General features: G+C 37.7%; 1 long non-coding RNA gene across 1 annotated transcript in view; it reads left to right on the top strand.

The window, feature by feature from the left end:
* LOC136041335 (uncharacterized) overlaps nt 1-21,161 on the top strand; it is a 61,360-nt gene extending 40,199 nt beyond the window's left edge. Inside the window, exon 2 of the long non-coding RNA XR_010621005.1 lies at nt 17,189-21,161. This is a non-coding gene — a long non-coding RNA (uncharacterized LOC136041335). The remainder of the gene's footprint in view (nt 1-17,188) is intronic.
* The last annotated feature ends 1,713 nt before the right edge of the window (nt 21,162-22,874 follow it).

A 22,874-nucleotide genomic window follows, 5' to 3' on the forward strand; every position in this document is an offset into this window, starting at 1 on the left:
AAACGATGACTCCGGTCAAACATTTTCAGATCAATTGCTGGCAATTGGAAACGGAAAGCTCCCAGTAGTGGGAAAGCCAAAAATGTTGTATATTCGCAATTTTTACGTAGTTTGAAACTAAGCATCGGCACTGTTTCTGTTTTTGAGAAAAACAGAAACAGAAAAAAACAGTTAGAAAAAAAACAGAACAGAAACAGAAACAGGTCAAACAAAAACAGGTGACCTGTTTCTGTAATCTGTTCTGTTTTTCGAAAAAACAGAAAACAGCTGTTTAAAAATAAAAAACAGCTGTTTTAACAGCTGTTTTTCCTTACTTCTTCTATTTCTAATAGGAAAGAAAACATCTTCTTGTTAAATCCTTTTAGTCACATACAAAAGATGAGCAACTTCGTGCAATTCAACACACTAGCGTATTTTTAGGGGGGGGGGCGAAATTTGTCATAAAATGTGTCCAATCGGGTGATACCAACGCTATATTCCTTTCAAGCTTAAATGTCATTTATAATTGACAATTTACCCTAGTTGCTCTTAGACCGTTGCTTTAGCGGTAAACCATTGCTCAAAGCATATACCAACACTATATTCACCGCTTAAAGCACGGATGCTTTAAGCCGAGGCTACTTAGACCGCTGCTTGCTAATATATACCAGACAGACACAGAGTCATCCCATCTAGCTTATGTCCACCGCTTAAGTTAGAGGCTATTTAGACCGTCGCTATAGCGGTAACCCATTGCTCTAGGCAAATACGAACGCTCTATAACGCTCTATGGTTAGACCATTGCTCAAGTGGTAATAACCCTCCGCTACACACATAGCAAGGTGCCTAGGTTCACCGCTTAAAGTACGGATGCCTTCAAGCCGTGGCTTGTTGGACCGCTGTTCTAGCGGTAACCCATTGCTCTAAGTAAATACCAACGCTATATTCCTCTTTTATATGGGATTTCATTGAGCCCATGTTTGCCGCTTAAAGCACGAATCCTTAAAGCCGTCAATGGTTAGACCGTTGCTCAAGCGGTAATAGCCATCCGCTACACATATACCAACAGTAGGGGAGACCGGGGCTATTCCGGACGTTTTTCAGATTTTCGGTTGTGTCATTTTCCGTACTGGACCGATCACTGTGTTTATACTTCCTTTTGGAAGGTAAACTATTTGGCAATCCACACCAACAACCTCATTGTCCTATCTACAACCACATTTTCAGAAATGAGATTTTCCCAAGTTTGGTCATGCTGTCCGAAAATGCCCCGCCATGGGGCATTTTTGGACACCCCCGGGGCATGATCGGACATGCCCCACCTCTCAAAGAAAAGTACTGCACAAGTGTTAACAAACTTCGTATATTTGTGTAAAAGTAAGAAAAGTAATTAAAAGTACTGGTACTTAACCATCACTTTATATTAAAGGCTGAGAAATCACGTGAAAACACATGTCCAGCAATGGATCTTGCTGTCCCACCTGAGGAACTAGGATCTGGTAAGACTAGGACAATATCCTTTTTGTCGACCGTTGCTTTGTCCTCAATCTCTGGGAATACGAACTTCGGGCCAATCTTTCTCAAAAACTTGACGTCAGCAACATCGTTATCGATGGACTCGACTAGCCCAACGTAATACACACACGAGGACTTGCTTTTTCCTAATTCAAACTTGACGAGAACGAACTTTCCGATTTGGATGGGAGAAACCGGTCTGTCGCTCGCCACAACATCATCCTCTCCCAAATCAAGTGACATGTCCGACTCATCATCACAAATGTCATCTGGCAGTTCGGGTTCTGATGAACTGGTCTCCGAAACTGAAAGCCTGATGAAAGCTGATGGTTTTCGCTTATTTCCCACCTTGGTCTGTCGACGACCGACCATTTTCTTGGTTTTAGTGATTTTCTTTTGTGGCGTTTTTTTCTTGGCTTTCTTCGCTTCTCTGTTGTGCTTTTCTTTTTCCAGCTGTTCTTTTTCAGGGGTATCTGTCAGTATGCAGGTTTTTCCTCTTTTTCTTCCGTTCGAAGGATTTCTTTTTGTTGGGTCAATCCTTGGGTGCGGCCTTACAGACTCGGGGGTGATAGGAGCTGTCCCGGATGTACCGGGAGCGGGACCTTCAGGTTCAGAGTCCTGGATAACTTCACCGTGATCTGCTGCCTCTGTAGTAGAGTTAGTAGTTGCAGCTAGTGGAACGTCAGTAACGAGAGCAGGGAGAAAATCTGATTCGCCAAAAGCATGACGATTGAATGGGAAAATACCGGGCCTTTGAAACCCAGCAACAATGTTGCTGGGGCAGAACTTATTTAGGAACGGTTGTCGGGATAGCTCGGCTACTTCATGGATCGATATTCTGCCACCTGGATGTGCTATAAGCCATTCGTTGAAACTATTACGTAGCCCGTTTTTAAAAGGTCCATAAACACTGATATCAAGGGGTTGCAGTTTATGTGAACAGTGTGGGGGGAACGTCAGCACAACAATTCCGTTTTCTCTGCAAAAGTGAACAATTTCAACGGAGATATGGCTGCCGTGGTTATCCATCAAAAGTAAGTGAGGATCTTCCTTCGTCGATTTTGTTTCACTTTGAAAATGCTTGATAGAGAGGAGGAAATTGTCATCCGTCATCCAGCCGCTTTTGTTAGACAGACCTAAACTTCCAGGTGGGCCCAGGTTATACATCCGGCAATTCACATGAACTCTAGGGAAGACAAAAACAGGAGGGATAACCCGTCCGGCTGCATTGATGAAAGCTAGCATAGTCGTGTTCTCTCCCCGCTCTGCTGAAGCAATTTGTGAGACTTGCTTAGCCCCCTTCCTGGCTACAACCTTGGGGGGATCCAAAACAGTAGGGATACCTGTTTCATCACAGTTCCAGATTTTGCTAGGTGGAAACTTATGCCTGCTGTAAACTTCTGCTAGGTTGTCATAGAACTTGCTGACCACTGGAGCATTAAACCTGGAAGCACGTGCTTGACTAGTATTTTCTGGAGACCGGATTGATAGCTCATTTCCTCTCTTCATAAACGAAGAGAACCAGTCTAGGCCTGCCCTTCCCTTTTCCGTCCACGTTACGGGCATCTTCACATTAAGCTTTACTGCAAACTCATAGGCAAGCTTACGAGTTGAAAGCCCTGTCAGCCCATGATTCATCAGCGATGCTGCTTTTAAATATTCGGTGAGTTGCTTTTCTTGCTCTCTAGTAAAAACTTGCCAAAATTCACGTCTCTCAGATGGCAGGACCTTAGCCGGAGATTTATCAATTTCCAGAATATCGGGCTGGGCATCCAGTTCAGCACGGTATCGTCTAAGGGCATCATTAACTGTTGACTTTTTGAGTCCAAAGTTCTCCGCAGCTGCTCTGATAGAGCTACCATCTTTGACGATTGAAGCGACTGCTCTTTGTAATGTTGCTAGATCAGGGGGTGGTTTGTCTCGTTTTCGCTGATACGTTCGTACCATTTTCTGAAAAGAAATAAAGTATTAGAACTGATAAGAATAATAGTGAATAAGTGATAAGAATTATCAAATATATTTTATTTTTTATGTTATTCCCCCCTCTCCCTCTATAAAGTCCTGCCAGTCGTTCTTCCAAGAATTATCTAACTGCATTGATGTTAGGATTTTGATGTTAGTCAGAATTTTAGCTTTAAGAACAACTGCACAGGGGCGATTAGATTAGAATGCAAAGTATTTTTAACGTTATCTCAAGAATAGAAGAGCTTTATTATAATTTTCAAGTAGTCAACCCGTAGTCAACCCGCGTGTGTTCCCCAAGGAGAACCTCCAACAGGTTGACTCTATTTCGGCATTGTCAAGGGACATACATGCACGGAGAGGTGTAGCATAAATGGGAGACAGTCACAACGGCAATCAAAGGGGTAAAATTAACCTTGACTGGGTTGCCCACTTAATTGGACAATCTGTCTTAGCTTTTTCTTACAATTGGCCATGACTTTGACTTTTCCCACAAGTATTCCCTTTTTGTTTAAATTCAAAAATCAACTGTATCATGGTATCATGCCCGCTAGATATGCGTTTCGGTACGGTAGGTACGGGTAGGTATCATGCGTTTCGGTATCATGCCCGCTAGATAGCGCGGCATTTGAAAAAAAAAAAACAGAAAAAAAACAGAAAACAGATAAAAAAAAAACAGAAACGGAAAAAAACAGATGAAAAAAAAACAGAACAGAAACAGAAACAGGTCAAACAAAAACAGGTAGCCTGTTTCTGTTTTCTGTTCTGTTTTTTGTAAAAACAGAAACAGAAACAGGCAGAAACAGGCAAGAAAAAACAGAAACAGAAACAGAAAACAGAAACAGTGCCGATGCTTATTTGAAACACATATATAAATCTATCTATATTCACAGGTGGGACACAGGGACACAACTACAATGGCGCGTAACTAATATAGCGCGTAACGACTTACGCGCGCGGGGGGGCTTGGGGGGGAAGCGAAGCGCCCCACCAACTAGGTGTTGGGGTGGCGCGAAGCGCCACCCCAACAGCTAGTATTTTATATCAAACATCAAAATAATAATGTCAATTACAATATATCATGTATCAAAATTATGATATATTGTGTGAATATTTAGTTTTTAATGCTAAACATCAAAGTAGTGATCTTGCTTGTGATTCTTTTTTCGTTAAGCTTGTTTCTTCGATTCGGTGGCTTGGTATTAGTATTTGTTCATCTTAATCAGCTTTTCGATTTTGTGGGCTTAATGATATTAAAAGTAAATTTAAAATTGGGTACACGTAAATTGTCCCGAACCGAGGCAGATTTTCACGAAAGGCTTTATCGAGACTTTATTTTACATATTGCAATCACTCTATATTGTGTCTGTCCGGTTTGTGCCCGTTTTTTTAATAGTCAAGATTTACAAAATATAAATATTATCGTATTTGTACCATAATTCTACCGTAATTCTACCCAAAACCAATGATACTATTCTCTTAAATGAAGACGTAAACAAATTATTACCAGAAATTATTGAAATTACTCGTAGTTCTACTTGAAATTCTACCAAAAATATACCATAATTCTACCCAAAGCCAGTGATACTATTTCTCAAATGGAGACATAGACACATTATTACTAGAAGTTAGTGATATTACTCTTAATTCTACCGAAGTTCTACTGAAATTCTACCAAAATTCCACCGTAATTCCACCCAAAGCAAATGATACTAATCTCATAAATGAATATATACACAAATTATCACAAGAAACTATTGACATTACTTGTAATTCTACAAATATTCTACCGTAATTCTAACCAAAACAAATTTTGGTAGAATTATGAGTAATGTCAGTAATTTCTTGTGATAATTTGTTTATATCTCTTAAATAATGACATAAATAAATTTTCACAAGAAATTATTCATATTAATCATAATTCTACCAATATTATACGAAAATTCTACCTTAATTCTAACCAAAGCCAATGAGACTACTCTCCTAAATGAAGACATAAACAAATTAACACCAGAAATTATTAACATTACTCGTAATTCTACGAAAATTCTACCAAAAAATTATTGTAATTCTATCCAAAGCCAACATAAACACACAGTCAGACACACAAAAACACAAAGACAGAAACAGAGACATGCAAACATACGCTCAATCACACGGGCACGGTGGGATAGAGACAAAAACTACACAAAGTCAGACACACAAACACACAGAGACAGACAGACAGGGACAACGGGAGAGAGGCAAAAAACAAACACAAAAATCGCGAAGTTAGGCACACACGAACACAAAGACAGACGCTTCCCCTTTTTCATACATGGTAGTAGGTTAGGTTAACCTACCCTGTGTAGGTTAGGTTAACCTAATTTACTAACATGTAAGAAAAATCCAGAGCGTCCGTCGGTGTTTTTATTTGTCTGACTGTAAGTTTGTGTGTCTGACTTTGTGTTTTTATGTGTGTAGTTTTCGTCTCTCTCCCGCCGGCCTGTGTGTCTCTCTCCGTGTGTTTTTTTGTCTGACTTTGTTTTTTTGTGTGTAGTTTTTGTCTCTCTCCAAACGTGCCTGTGTGACTGCCAGCCACAAATTGCCATGGCAGTGTGAATTGCTTGAACTAACATTATCTACAGCTTAAAATTAAGGAAGGTGGTGTTGAAAGAATTTTTCCGTGGTGGGGGGGGGCTGAAATCTAACCATCAGTCAAAGAAACGTTGCAATTTCATTAAGACCTCTCATATATATCTCTTAATAAGGCTTAAATTTATCTCTAATTACAACCCCCCTACTCTCTCCCTGGAATCACTTGCTAAGGCCCCCATCGATGGAAATGGTTATTAGGGGGCCCGCTGTGACGTTGGATTCTAGGGCCCCGTCAGAGTTAGCTACAAGGGCTCCCATTAGAATTCTTGGCTAGGGTCCAATTAGAATTGGTTTCTAGGTTCTCGGTGAGATTTGATGTTAGGAGCCCCTGCTGGAATCGCTCGTTAAGGTCCCATTGGAATTGGTTTCTAGCCCCACAGTGCAATCGGATGTTAGACCCCCTGATGGGATTGAATGCTAGGGCCCCCTTGGAATTACTCGCTAGAAACCCCCCATTGGGAATGAATGCTATTCCCTCCGTCGGAATTGGTTGATAGGGTTGCACCTTTTTTTAATTCATGGTTCCGTTTGCTTATATTTTATCCTTTATAAGTTTTTTCACATTCTATTTTTTCTGTTGTTGAGTTTTAAGTGCTGTGTTTTCTGTGTTTTAATAATACTTTTATGTTTTAATAAGGTTTAAGAATAATTTTGATAATGTTTAATAATATTTTAATAATGCTTTCATAATGAAATTTGCATGTAAAAAATTTTTATGTTTTAGATTTCTTGTTTCAGGATAAAACTTTGATATTTAATCGTTTACGCAATTTAAGCACTTTGTACTCTATGTACATAGGTATGCTTATTCTAGAGTGCCCTTAATATAAATGGAAAATTTTGTGTAGTGAAAAGAAAAAGAAAAATTTTTGATCATATATGAAGGTATCCGATATTCTACCCATAATCACACTCTCGCTCTTATCTGATCTCTGATAGAACATTCAAGTTTCAATAGAGTAAAATAGTCTATTACTACCAAACATGTTATGAAAAAGCCCAAATATTATCTGATAACACTCTCTAGAGCTGTACTTAAAATGCATATGCATACCAAATATAAGTAATTTCTAATAATCAATTTCCCCTGAATTTGAATTATTACAGCCACATGGGAACACGCAATTCATTTAATCATTCTATTATGCGTGAACAAAGGATACATTTGCGTTCTATAGTTTATCACCTAGAATGTATTACCCGAATCAAAATGTTAGAAAGACTTTTATAATCCAACGGGTTAGCGCTCCATTCCGTGGTAGTCCTATCCCTTTCAAATGCTAATGTGGACATAAAATCTTCGTAATATAAAGATTCCCTGAGAGGAATGTCCTGAAAGAAAATGGAATCTCGAAAAAAAACCTTGAAAATAAGCACCGCGAAAGAAAATAAAATCTCTTTATGTATTATGTAACATCCCACGGGTGCATTTCTCATTGACAGGCGGAGATTACCCACGGGCTCTGAAAAAAACAAGTAACGTTAGAATACTTCAGTCTTAACATTGGCAAACGCTTCCTATTACGCAAGAACTAAAAAATTCATGGTGAAAAACCTTTTTAAAAAAGTGTCTCATAAACGTCTTGAAATGTCTTGAAGAAAAAATGTCTTAGAAAATTTCCTTAAATGTCTTGAAACGTCTTAAAAAATGTCTTAAAGAAAAATGTCTTATTGAAAATCCCCGGCTTGACTAACGGACTCTTACAAGTCCTATTACGTAACAAGTACCCGCATCTCGAAGAAAACATTCCTCGTGACGTAAAACGCACCTGCGTCTCGAAGAAAACATTCCCCACGAAGTAAAGCACACCTGCGTCGTGAAGAAGTTTCTAAAAAAAGGTGTCCAGATTGGGATTCAAAGGGGCTGGGCCCCCATTAAAACTATGGAGGCATCACTACTGAAAAAGACCAATATAATAAGAATGAATGAGTATCGAGGCATCGACACTCATGTTTTTCATACTTTCCTCATTACTCATTAAAATTATATATATTTTAATAATCAATTATAATGCATCTTAAATTGTTAATAAACTATTCTCAGTTTACAGTCGCATTAAATTTGAACTAAACACAAATTAAATTGCAATATCCACCTTGAACACAAAGACTAGAAGCCATGAGTGAGTAAACTTCTTATACCTACTTTATATTAGGCTGTGAGTTCACCGTGTCAAATCACTGATAAACAGATACACTGGGGATACTTTTTCACGTCAGTGAACGCTTCATTATATGTAGTTGTGTTTGTGTTTGTTTTGTATGGGATTCATTGCTGTAACCAGGTCACAAGCACATGCTTCTTTTGGAGGATAGAACCACCTCTCTTTCGTCAACCAAACAATGTTTATGATTTGCAATACTCTTTGACAACCCGATTTTGTGGTGGTGTTTGGATAACTTCTTCGTGGTGCACCTGCTTATAGTAATTTTCGTCCACAATCTGAACAATGTTTTGCAAATATTCGACTCTAAACACTTCATATGTTCAATTTATGTCAGGCCAAACCCCTAATGCTGAGGATGGGTAAAAGGTGTTTTGGCTCCGTTCCCTACACATGGAATGGACCGGGCTAAAGATCTCTTTGCCTTTGTTGGGGCTAAACATCTGACAAGTTGTCTTTTACCTGGTTACAATTCATCAAAATAAGCCTTGGACTAAACTGACCTCTCGCCGACAACCTTTTGCGCTCCAACAGACAATCCATTCAAAGTTATATACGGTAGTCCACTGTAACGTACAAGGTATCAGAGCTAAATTTGACTAGTTCATATGTTAAGTATGAGATGCTGAGCAGTAAGGTGGCCATACAGTGTTACACTCTTTTTAGATGAGACCAAGCACGCCCTGACTGTGCAAAGTATGAAGGAAGAGGTGTTTATGCTTATATATCATACTCATGTTTATATAACATATACCATACTCATGTCTGAATCTCCCAAAACCAGCAAGTGAAGAGGCTCTGTGGATTATGGTAACCCTCCCAAATAAGGCTTTGATCATTTAGGCTATATAAAACCCACCATCCTGTCAAATCAGTAGTTACCTTGAAACTATCCTTGACTGCGTTAACAACAAATACCCCAAGTCTGCCATCATTCTCCATGGAAATTTCAACGTCTATCTTAGCATATGGCTCCGTAGCAAAAACACTGATAAGGAAGGGTCAGACTTGTATGATCTTTCTCTTTCGTATGGGCTTGAACAACTGGTTGAATTCAATACCTAACATGGCCCAAATAGATTATGTTCCCTTGATCTATTTATTACAAATCACTCAGATTCACTTAAGGTAACCCGCTTCATGCCTTCACAAGTGACCACGTTGCTGTCGTTGGATGTGGAAATCTTCCTACCTCCTCTTCCCTCCCACTATAAAGCACAAATGACAGATCTGGTAATACAAAAAAGATATTGGAATTGCTCAAGGAACGCACTTGCTTTTCAGCAATGGAGAGCCTTCCTCCTTGAAGGGCCCGAGGAAGCTGCGGAAGGGTACGAGCAGATTATAGTCACCTGTATTGCAAGTTAAATCCCATCAAAGCGAATCCTGGCATTTAACAACGGAAGACCTTGGTTCAAGGTCTAATACAAAAAAAATATTCGAGCAAAACAAAAGGCGTACAAGCGATTGTTTTTCTTAAAGAGCGAAAAGAACAGACTTGATTTCATAAAAGCTCGTAAATACACAGTTGGCATAATTTGCCAGTCACGTGTCCACCACAAAAAGGATTTTGGCCCCAAGCTCCAAAGTCCTTCTGCTTAAAGCTGATGAAGAGTTGCGAAAAAGGCCTTACCGTCATTAAAAGGAACTTCAATTCCTTCCATAAAAATAGCGACAGGACTATTTTCCAAGGCGCGCAGGCATAGACCGAAGCTCTTGCAAAGGTGGTTGCCAATTTTTCAAATCTGAGAGACGATGGTAAAGAAGTTCCCAATTTCTCTGATTGAACTAATGTTTTGATCGTCTTGATTGATCGTTTAAATCATTCTACTCCTAGGGTTCTTTATATTTTACAGATTCTTGGTATGACAAAATTCATGGATCCTGACAATATAGCTAATATTTTCCTCAGGACATCCAGTGTGGTCATCAGGACATCAGGACATCCAGGCTGAACATTTTCATCACTCTTCGGGCAGTGTATTTCCTCTGGAACCTTTCAACGCATATGAAAATCTACCTTTGTCATTCGTATACCTAAACCAGAATCTAATGAGCTTGGGCTCTTATCGGCCAATCAGCCTCCCCTCCTGCATTGGAAAAGCTTACGAAAAGTTTTAAATTGAATGATTTAAAACTTTTCGTAAGCTTTTCCAATGTATCTGTACCTTGAGTCAGACAAACTTTCAAGCAACCACCAATATGGGTTCTGCCTGAAGTGTTCAACGATTGAATGCTTAATGGCCCACCACCAAGAGTGGATCGAAAATCTATAAATGTATAGGACATCCAGATATTTCAATTTGACATTTCTATTACTTTCGACAGAGTATGGCATCGCAGCCTACTGAAGAAACCTTACGTTTATGGTGTCAGAGGACATCTATTAAAGGTGATTCAAAGCTTTCTGAAACTGTCTCTGCAGGTGACAGTTTCGCCTGCCTCGAAAATCCATGGACAGCAGGCGTACCCCAGGGTAGTTTATTTGGACCTACACTTTTCATTCTCTATATAAAAACATGGGAGATAATCTTGCAAGCCCTTTGCATTCCCTTGGCAATAACACCACAACACATTCAGTCATCCTGAAGCATGATGACTCAATCAAAGCCTACCTGACACTACAGACAGATCTTTTGGAACTTAAAAAGTGGTCTGATGCCTGAATGGTAAGGTTCAATGCATCGAAAACAAAAGAGCTGATGATCTCCTGGTCAAACATACTACGCTTACACCCCAACTTAACTTTTTTGAACGAACCTATGAAGAAAGTTCTTGATACTCCATCAAGGTGGGTGTTCCAAGACAGATTAAATAAAAAAAAACAGTTTTTTTTTTAACTGAAAGTAAGGAGCGACATTAAAACTTAAACGAACAAAAATTAGTTCGTACATGAAAGGGGCTACTTCCTCATCAACGCCCCGCTCTTTACGCTAAAGTTTGACTCGTTTTGATTTTGGCTCTCCGCAGAGGAATAATTAAAACGAAATTATTTTTTTTTTGGTTAAATGGCTTTCTCATAGTTTTGATCGAATGATTTTGAGAACAAAAAGAGCGGGGAAGGAAGCCTAGTTGCCCTCCGATTTTTTGGTTACTTAAAAAGGCTACTAGAACTTTTTATTTTTTACGAATGTTTTTATTAGTAAAAGATATACATAGCTTATAAATTAGCTTACGTAACGTACTTTTGTATTCTCATGTTTTTATTACATATATGAGGGGGTTCACCCCCTCGTCAGTACCTCGCTCTTTACACTAAAGCTTAAATTTTGTCCCAATTCATTAAGAATGACCCCTGAATCACAAAAGCTGTAGAATAAATAGTTGAAATTGCTAAAAACACTTTAGCGTAAAGAGCGAGGTATTAGGAGGAGCTGAGCCCCTCATATGCATAATAATTTCTGTTCGTTTTAAGTTACTAATGCTGCTCCTTACTTCCAGTTGAAAAAACTTTTTCATAAATATTTTTCAATCTTTTTTCTAAAATAATGCTAGAAAATCCTACGCTCCCTTCATGGAAATTTTATTCCTCATGACAAATTCCTCGATGGAAAGTTCCCCGAACATACCCCTTTTCTCAACCCCTCCCCCAACCAAAAAATCCCCAACAAACAAATAAACACGCATCCGTGATCTGTCTTCTGGAAAAAAATACAAAATTCCACATTTTTGTAGATAGGAGCTTGAAACTTCTACAGTAGGGTTCTTTAATACGCTGAATCTAATGATGTGATTTTCGTTAAGATTCTTTGACTTTAGGGGGTGTTTCCCCCTATTTTCTAAAATAAGGTAAATTTTCTCAGGCTCGTAACTTTTGATGGGTAAGACTAAACTTGATGAAACTTATGTATTTGAAATCAGCATTAAAATGCGATTCTTTTGATGTAGCTATTGGTATCAAAATTCCATTTTTTAGAGTTTTGGTTACTATTGAGTTGGATCGCTCCTTACTATAGTTCGTTACCCCGAACTGTTTGATATGTGGAGAAGTGGAATACAAGGAGATGAAGCTCGTTGCTTCATCTCCTTGTATTCCAGTTCTCCACATATCTGTCTTGGAACACCCACCTTGATCGAGTAAAGACATCATGCGCAAGAAAGTGTGGTATTACTATTTGCTGCAGAAATCTTCTACCGAACTGCTGGATAATCCAATTTTACAAGTCTTGAATTAGACTTAATGTCGAGCATGGATGCATAATGCATGCTAGTGCTACGAAAAAATTGTTGGAATCAATCTAAAAGATTCAAAATAGGGCTCATTTGCAGTTTTAGTTGCTAATAGGCAGTGTTAGTTGAATATACAAATTGAAAAAAGAAGGTACAAATTGAAAAAGAAGCTATGGTATAAAAATGTCACTTTTAAGGCTATCGTCTGTATTCTATACTTTCCTCTATGTGAATATCAACTAAATAGACCTGAATTAGTATTATATTATATTAAAGGTAAAAAGAACTGAAAAAAGGTTAGTGATTGGAAAGATCATACTTTGCTTGTGGTCTTCGCTAGTAATAATATAATGTTTTTATGTACACTCAAGTGCTCTTTGGTTTGAAATTTTGTATCATTAATGGTGGGTTACGTTTTTTAAGAACTTGAAGCAAAAATTTCCATTTTTTGTTTTGGACTTTTAGTTTTTAATCGCGTAGGTGATATTCCGACTTTATTAGGCTTTGTAGTTTTCGAGATTTACCTTGACGTGTCTAAATGTCACAATTTTAAGAATCTTTTAACCTTAAATGTAGTTAAATGCGATTTTATTGCTACCATTTTGGCAGGACAATGTCATGCACTTCTATTAGATTTTTAGGTTGGCTTTTATTAAACTTGAAAGTCCAGTAAAAACGTATAGTTTGCTTATCATTGTTTGTAAGATTATAATTAACTTCCTGTAGTTGGTATCTACTAAGCATAAACATCCTTATAAACTTTTTTCACAGTAATTTGTTGCATTCACTTCAATTTATAGTATGTGCAATAATATTTTTGGCAGATCAAGGAACTACCTACTTTCCTCCACCTTTGTACATCTCAGAGCACCAAGGGTAGCACTCCACCACGCCGCGACACGTCGTTCTACACAAAAGACCATCTCGCGCCACGCGTAATACACTTCAACCACCAGTGGCACGCACCACTTGATGTACACAATATCAAAAGCTGGCAGCCCCTCGGGACAGATAATAACCAAGTTATTTGTTACTTTAACAAAACAAAACAACCAGGAAACCGGCACGCCATTTGGGAAAGGGGAGCTGCCTTGAAACTCCAAAAGTTCAACAATTCTTAAAATCTACATATAAGGAAAAAAAATTAGCTGAAGATGACTAATAAAATATTATTAAAGAATTAAGAAAATATGTAAATAAATAAATAAATGACTAATAAAAGTAGTTTCCTTTTGTCTTTGCCTTCCACGAAAATTATTGGCTCTCGTTCTTCAAGGAAAAAACCAAAATTTCTCTGGCCGGAAAATTCTAGGCCTGTTCAAAGTGTTTTGACTAGAGTCCAATAGTAGGGTTCTGAAACTCATAGGCATAAAATTTGCCTATACTCCATCAGGAACGCCTGAAATTCTATAGATCATCTATGAATCCGAGCACTCATTCGCATATTACACACGGTACACCTCATTTGCGTATTGCAGACGAGGCACCTCATTTGCATATTACGGCTGGTACATCTTGCCTATATTTCAACAGGCAAAAAATTTGCATACTCGGGTCGTACCATTTAAGAGTAAGGACGCAAAGAAGTTGACATGATTTTTTCTATTAAAAAAACCCTTGAGAATGGAATTTTTAGCAGTATTGAATTTGATATGAAATGAGTAAACGAATTCAAGATATGCCTTCTACTTCAGATATGAGTACTCTGAATTTTTTCAATATATGTTTATTGGTGAAACCGGGCAATCATTTCTTAGCTACTGAGAGTCATAGTCTAATAGATTCAAAGACCTTACCTATAGTTTGCCAATTTTACATAGCATAAATATATAAATCGACTTTCATAGTTGATTGTTTCATAGTTGAATGTATTTGATTGTATAGTCTAATAGATTCATAAACATTACCTATAATTTGTCCTTTAAGGAAGATATATTTCTTATGCGAAAATCAAATTTTTCGATGTCCTGTCCTCCTAGTTGGGTTCCCATGGATGAACTTCCGATTGACATAGCTTTTGTCTTGGGGCGTTGATGTGCAGTCCGAATTGTTCAGCTTTCTCTACGAGTTTGTTCAGAAAATCCTGAAGCTTCTGTCTGTCGGCTTCTATGAGCCCAATATCATCGGCATGTCGACGTTCTGAAGAAGTTTTCCTGCAATCCGGATTCCTAGCCCATATATCTATCTAAAGATGTAGCCCACAACTAGGACGAAGAGGACACGTGACAGGACACAGCCTTGCCTGATGACATCACCTTGAAGCCACATTTGTTGCCGTCCGATGATTTCACACAGCATTTTATCTCTTCGTAATTGTCAACTTTAGACGGATTAGCTGCTCGGGAATGCTGTAAAACCGCAATAATCCACATGGTTTGACGATCTATTGAATGAAACACCTTTCCGAAGTCAACGAAGAGTTTATACAAGTGCTGTCTCTATTCATTAGATTCCTCCAGCATTGTGCGTGTAGTAAACATAAGGTCGGAGGCCTCGACCGAGTCCGTTGATTTTTGAATTAAAAGGGAATAGTTGTGAACATCAAGTCATGGTTAATTGTAGAAAAAAGCCAAGATAGATAGTCCAATTGAGTGAGAAGAAAAATCTGGCATTAATTCCCCCCTTCATTGCCGACGTTACTATCTCCCACTTATGCTAAACCTCTCATGTCACTCCACAATGTCGAAATAGAGTCAAAGACAAATTGGGGTCTTCCTAATATTATCATCGTGAAGAGTTTCGCAGGGATTGAGAGAAGATTGGTTCCTCTATAGTTTCTGCATTCTTTTGAGTCCACTTTCTTGAAGAGTTTGACAAAGGTTCCTGTTCCTCAGTCTTTTTGAAACTTTTTGGTATGCCAGAGGAGCGAGAAGAATGATAGCCGGATGGCTAGGATTCGACGCAGGCTGAACTTAATCATTTCAGCTGAAATGCGGTCAATACCAGGGGCCTTCCCATTCTTAAGTTTTTTAGCTGCTAAGAGTTACGCGTCGGCTGTCGGCTTTTCATCACTGATGTGAAGACTGAAGAGAGGTTCATCTGATATATCCGGTGGAACCGCTGGCTTTGGGCGAATAAGTAGGGCTTCAAAATAACTCGCCCACCGTTTCTTTTTGTTCTACCGCATCTATCTGGAGCCTTACATTTTTATCTTTCACCGGCCATTCTTGGATTCTTGACTTGCCTGCTATTTCTTTGGTACGGTGATATACGGTTCGTGAGTCTCCACGGCACGCTGCTTCTTTAGCTTGTCTAGCCGTTTCGTTCATGTATTGCCGTTTGTCGGATCTAGCACTTTTCTATACAATTTTATCAGCTGCTTTATAAGCCAAGCTCTTGTCACCTCTGAGTGACGATTTTCCCCATGGGAGCTTGACTTCACTTTCTTATGATTTTTTATGTTATCCCAATTATTCATAGATATCCACTGTTACTTAGCCAGTATTCTAGGCCTGACGGTTTGTTCGGCCGCGGATCGTCTCCCAAGCATCTTTGACGTCTTCTGGTAAATTATATAGGGCTTCAAATTTATTGGAGAGTTTGATACCGAATGAGTATCCGACGTCCTTGTCACTTACCTTTTCCATGTCAAAGATTCTGAGTATATCTGTCCTCAACTTCCGGTTTTTAGACTTCAGCTTCAATTTCATTTGTGGTGACTACTAGTTCATGGTCTGAACCAACGTCGACGCTTCAGAAACTTCTAACATCTTTTAGGCTTGTTTGCCATCTCCCGTGGATCAGGAAATGGTCAATTTGATTTTCCACGGTACCATCCGGGGATGTCCAAGTGTATTTTTGGATGTCTTTATGCTGAAAGAGCGTACCACCGATCATCAAATCATTCTCCATAGTGAAGCTGACAAGTCAGGCACCATATCCATTAATGCTGCCAAGTCCGTGGTGACCCATCACTTGGTGACATGCTCTACAAATAATGAATTTAGATTATGAGTCAGGTGAGGATTTAGAGTGGGTTAGTCCCACACAACTGGAAACACAAGAAGTAAGTTTATTTAAATTATATTTAATACGCTAGCCATATTTGGAAATTTTATTTATTCATTTACATTTAGTTATTCTGTTTTTAATAAATTTTACAGCTTTTTTTATAAATGGTTTTCAACTAAAATAGCCTTGAAAATCTTATGTAAAAAAGTGGGGTGAGGATTGATCACACTCCTCCTTCACTCTTATAGATACAACAATAAAATTTAAATAATGCAGTTCACCAAATATAAAGTTCACCCAATACTGACAGTCACGGGTGTGCATATGGTTTTGAAATCAAGCGATTTGCTACATAGAAACCATTGCAATATACTTCCTCCTTGTCTAGATTGATATATGTGGTACCTTCATTCCTACGTTTATGTATGCGGTCACAATCGTACCTGTATTGGTTCAAAAGGTCGCTTTCATACCCGATACAAATGGTTACTCCCATACCAACATTGATATGACGGGTCACACCATGCCTACATTGATACATGTGGTCACCTCTCATTTCTACGCTAGAACAAGTGCTAACCCTCATGCCTACGGTGGTACATAAGTTCAGCCCCTGGGGGATCTCAATACATATAACCATCCAGAAAAAAATAAAGAAAAGTTGTTTGTGTGTGTGTGTTTTAATATGCATGCGTTTAAAATTACATGTAAACAAAGCATGTTAATCACAATGAAAATATTCTTTTTTTTCAGCTTTACAAAACCGTGGTAATTTCAAAAGAAAATAACTTCTATTATTGTTATTCTAGGTTAACCTAGCTGTATTGTCATCACCAACTCAGGGGAGAAAACCTTTTTGACGATATAGAGTTACCTATATTCACGTCACCAGTAAAGTTTCAAGATAAGCCTGCCCTTCGATAACAAAGAACTAAACTAGTATGATAAACTATTGAAAGAGTGCTTTAGAGAGGTGAATACTGATAGTGAATTTCATGATAATCTCCATATCAGCTTGCCTTCTGATAACAACGACTCGGATTGAATTGATAAATTTTTGAAACATTGCTTTGAAGAGGTGAATGTGACTCCCTCTAATGTTTCAACGGACATTATGCCAGCTCAAACAAGGGTCACTGATCAAGAGATTGACAATGGCTGGGTTGACCCCGCCGATCTTGAAGAAGTTGAGAAAATGATTAATGAGCTGGAGGATTTCACGTGCTTAATCCCTCTTGCACACGCTGTTGATGAAGCGGAACAAGATGGTAGTCTTGTTGTGATAAATGAAAACCTCGCAACGCACCCTGTATTGCCAAAATTTTGGTTGATTTCACTCTGCGCTCCAACCCTCTTACACACACTGATGTTGAAGTAGGAAAGTAGTGGTGTTGATGTTGTCGAGGAAAACCCTGCGTTTCTTAAATGATTAGATATTTCTAATAGAATCAAGGTTTTTTTTAACCACATGCATTTTATTTGTTAAAACTAAAACCCTAGTTTCTTAACTACTCATATATTTTTAATTAAGGAAGATATATTTTAACTGTTTGCCTTCTTTTTATAGAAACTAAAAACCCAAGTACAAATGAGATAGGTGTGTGTTTTTATTTCAGAAAACTAAACCCCAGGTTTCTTAAGTGCTCATTTATTTCTAAGAAAAAAACATGTATTTTAACCGTCTGCGTTTTTTCTCATAAAAAATAAACCTAAGTTTCTTAAATGATAAAAGATTATTAAAGATATTTAAGTGTATTATATCCGTGTGTATTCTTGTTTCTGAAAACTAAAACACGAGTTTCTTAAATTCTAAAATATTTTAAATAAAATCAAATGTTTATAACCACGTGCACTCCTTCTTATGAAAACTAAAACCTTAGTTTCTTACATCATCAAGTATTTTTAGGAAAATCAGATGTGTTTTAACCGTGTTACACGTTGCTTGTTCAATTCTAAATTCTGAAATAGCTAAATTATACAAGAGCATAATTACCGTGTTATTCCAAAGTTTTTGTTTGCAATTCAATGTAATCTGTTGCTATTTCTTCTTCCATGCCTTTTTCTCTAGCTGTTTAGAGTAATTTACCATCTTTTGCAATTATGTTCAGAGGCTGGCAAGCTCAATATATGAGTTGGTGATAATTTTGAATTGATTGGCTATCATATAAATTTTACTGGAGAACAGCTTGGCTCTCTTTGGGGGGGGGGCCTTCTAATTTCAAGCCACAAAATGAAAGCAAGTGTCACTTTTCTTTCGCAAAGTTTTTAGCAACTTTTAAGGACAGGACTTCCGTTCAAATAAGCCATCTGTCAATCTTATAGGGTTTTTATTTCCTCATGGTCAATTCTGGGGAAAAAACACATCCACAAATACAATAAACATGCATCCTTCTGGGGAAGAAAAACAAAAGTCAACATTTTAGTAGATGGGAGCTCGAAACCTTTGCAAAATAGATATCCAATGTGTCGAATTCGACTGTATAATTGCCATCAAGATAACTTGCCCTCTTGAGAATATCTTTCCCTTTTTCGAAAATCAGGCAAATTTTTCTCAAGCTTGTATCTTTAGGTGAGTTGCTTTAAGCTTTATGAATCTTTTGGTATCGGAATTAAAATGTAAGGCCAATTGTAAATGTTGTTATCAAAACTTCCTTTTTTAAGACTTCGGCTACTATTAGTACGCGTCGCTCCTTAATTACAGCCTGTTACCTTGAACTGTTTGATTGATGCCTTCAAGCCTCTATACTATGTAAAATGGAAAATAACTGGTTAGCTAATAATGATCTACTGTTCAGAATCAATTTTACATTGTACGGAGCTTATGTAAGCCAGATACGTATGCGAGATTTTCTTTGGCGGTGAGTGGTATTAATTTTATTTTAGGTTGGGGGCAATAATAAAAAAAATTTCATTCGATAATCTAAGTAAAAATTACCCAGAAATTCAAGAAAATTGAGGGCTTGGGGGAGACCAAGATCCCGATAACCCCCTCCCCTTGCGTATCTCCCTGATGTAAGCCAACATGATAGGTATATTTAATTAATGTGAAATAGTTTTTTAAAATTCAACTGCTTTTTTGTATCTCATTTCAGACAGTCGGATTACATTTATCAATTATGATTAAGTAACAGTATTATTGTTTTTTAGGTACCTATAAAAATTAACTAAAATTTCACTTTCGAGTCATTGACTTCTTTTTTATTTGTCCCCTTGGAGTAATGTTGTAGGCTATTATGGAGTTTTTCTGCACTTCTGGCAAATATTTAATTATAGAGCTTCGTTGTCAATGACGGCAGATTTGAATCATTTATTTTCCTTTTCAAACAGATCTAAAAAAGAAAAAAAAATAGTCGGGGAGAGAATATTAAGGAGACTGCTTGAATTCACTTCTAGGTCACCTAGCAAAAATAGATATAGATGCAATTTCAGTTGTCTCTTTCGGAGACAGATGACCTAACGGACATTGCTTAACACTTTAGCTGTGAGAAAAATATGCGGGGGATAAGAGTGATTGACCAAAAGCTTGGTCGGATAGAAGAAATACACAATAAACATTTTACATAGGTCACCCCCGTTTGTCAGTTCTTGCAACTAATTAAATGAACCGTAATGAGAAACTCACATCGCCCTGTGATAACATCCTTGGGTAAACAGTGACTTGGCAACTTTACTAAGACGTCAACAAGAATTCAAAAAAGGGGATATTGACGGTCGTGGAGAGGGATGCAAATACGTATACAGACGTTTGTTTTGGTTGAGGGGCTAGATTCATTAATGCAGCAACAAACAAAAAAAAACTGCAAACAAACAGATGAATTACTACAGAAAATAAAACATCCGACTACTATTTCAATTTTGTGATTTTTTTTTGTGAAAGTTTTGTCAATTTTGTGATTAAGATTTTATAATGCTCAAGAGGACCAAAGTCAATGGCGTAAATTATTAAACTATCTACTAGATATTGGGAATAACAGAAATACAGACCTGACAGGGACAGTGGCGGATCATGGGGATGGGGGATCCTCCTTCCAAGATTATTCTGGCGCCCTCATTCCTTGTTGTTGTTTTTTTTATTACTCTTTTTGTAGAATAATTTTTTCAATTTGGTCAGTTATTGGCACCTTTGTCACATTCCCCCCCCCCCATGATTTTGCTCATTAGCGCACTTGCCACATTAGGCCTCCCCCAAGATTTTGTTCTAGGTCCGCCCCTGGCAATCGGGGATAGTCCGTACGAATTTTCCTAGGGAGAACACAAACAGTTTGAAAAAGGTTATTTGCCATAAAAATGTCTAATTTCTTAAAAATAAATCGACCTTTTTTATGTTTTTGGACTTCTGAATGGGATGGGGGTATCCACTTCTCCTCAGAGATGTCCATGATCCGTCACTATCATTAGAAATTAGACTAGTTATCCTGAAAAAAATCATTCTTGTTTGTGAAAAGCTAGCTCTCTATTAATAGGTTTTCCGCTCCTCTATGTACATGCTATTCAAATAAAAAGCTGAAACAGGTTGTTATGAATTTACATATTGGAATTTACATAATTCGAAAAAAGTTAGATTTAAAAATAGAAATTCCTGTCTGTAAACCAATCAAGTTAAATCAGTTTTTTATATAATACGTTTTTATTCACTACCATATCCATCAAATGCATCTTTTTCTTTTGATTTAAAACATTGCTTTTGTATAGTAATTTCACATCTCAGGTTTATCTTTGCCTACCAACATTAAAGGTTTTTGGGCGATGGCTATTCAGTAGTCATTAAACCGGTAATTGCTATTTTTTTATTTTATTTTTTTGTCGATGCAGATGCAGCAAAGCGGCAATAAACCTAGAAATAGATCGTCTAGCGTTTTTGTATCTTAAGGTTTGACTTTTTGCTGCATTGTCTGATGTCAATGACTAAAAGACGTCTGTTTTTTGTTTAAACAGCACCACGTGGAATTTGATTGACGATCGTTTTTCTTTGCTTCAGTGTTTTCGTGGTTAATGGATTGCCTCCTACGAGTAGTTGCGTGGCAACAAATCACGCTGGTTCGGATGAATAGGTTTTAAATACAACTACTTCAAACTTGCGGTAACCCAAACCACCTTTGACGAAGACACATGTAAACTCAGGTAATCATTTTAGTAGCCGGAGGATAGAGCTTAAAGATAAACGGTTTTTCAACAAGGTTGTGTTATGCTTTCTTCATAGGGTGTAATTCATAGGTTCAGGTGGGGGAAGATTGCTGGTGCCCTCATTCCGTTTTTACCTTTTTCTCTGTTTCTAAAATAAACTTGTCAAATTGGTCAATTATTGGCGCCCTCGTCATATTGTCTCCCCCACCCAAGATTTTTCTTTAGATCCGCCTTTGTCTTTCCAAATGACCTTATTTTCATTTTTATTTTCATTTATGACCTTATTGGGGAGAGGGGAAGGCTGAATCCCCTACTTGTGAGACGTTGACAGAAGGGTCTGGAACCTCTGCCTTTTGGAAGAGAAAGTAAACAAAGAGAAAAAAAATTGTGAATGTTCATACATACAGGAGTGAGTGGTATTCCCGGCCAAGTGGTGAAAAATACCACCTCCACGATTTTTTTTAATGTTATAACCTCAGTAAAAGTTGAATATTTGAACTTCAAAATGCATTTGTCTGAAACTTAAGTATATTAAACAACTTCGTGATTGCCCACTTCTTTGAGTCTAGGCAATGGAAGCTTGGTATAAATCACTTTTGCCACACCTCAAGGTCTTATCTGAATGTTCACACCTCTGAGATGATTGCCAAGACCGTTCACTAAGCTGTTCTCAAGAGAATGAGGAGTAGGTCAGCTGGAACAAACTGTGATTAAATATATATACTCCTGATCCCCCTTTTGTGAACAGTTTAGCAAACAGTTTTTGGCAACTATCCCATAGGTGTAAAATGTTAAACGCAAAAGGTATTAAGTTGAAACTCCTCTGGAACGGATAAGGGAATTAAATTGCAATTTTCAGAGAATTTTGAGGGGGATGCTGAACTAAATCAAAGGACACTATGTTCATCTAGGTTGTCAGAATGGTATATTTGCAATATCTCAGAAAATACTAAGGCTATCAACAGATAACTATCAGGGAATGGCGTGGAGGATATCAAACAGAATCAAAGGGTATTTTGCACAATAAGGTTGTCAATGGAAAAACATCTCAAATATCTCAAATAATGCAAAATATCTCAAAATCCGGCACTTTTGAAATAAGGGTCAAAACCATTTGCTAAGCTGTTCTCTAATAAGCGATCAGCAGGATAATCTGTGTTTGGAGGGGTATCCAGGATTTTTTCGAGGGTTGAGGGGATTGCAAAAGAATTTTTTTTTGGGGGGGGGCTACAAAAAAACTTTAAAATACATCAAATATTTTTTTATATTTTACTTTTTGTTACATTTTTACGAGTCGGACAAACTAAACTGTTCTCTAATAAGCGATCAGCAGGATAATCTATGTTTGGGGGGAGTATCCAGGATTTTTTG

The sequence above is a fragment of the Artemia franciscana genome, unplaced genomic scaffold, assembly GCF_032884065.1.
Source record: "Artemia franciscana unplaced genomic scaffold, ASM3288406v1 PGA_scaffold_151, whole genome shotgun sequence".
In the NCBI taxonomy this organism is placed as follows: Eukaryota; Metazoa; Arthropoda; class Branchiopoda; order Anostraca; family Artemiidae; genus Artemia; species Artemia franciscana.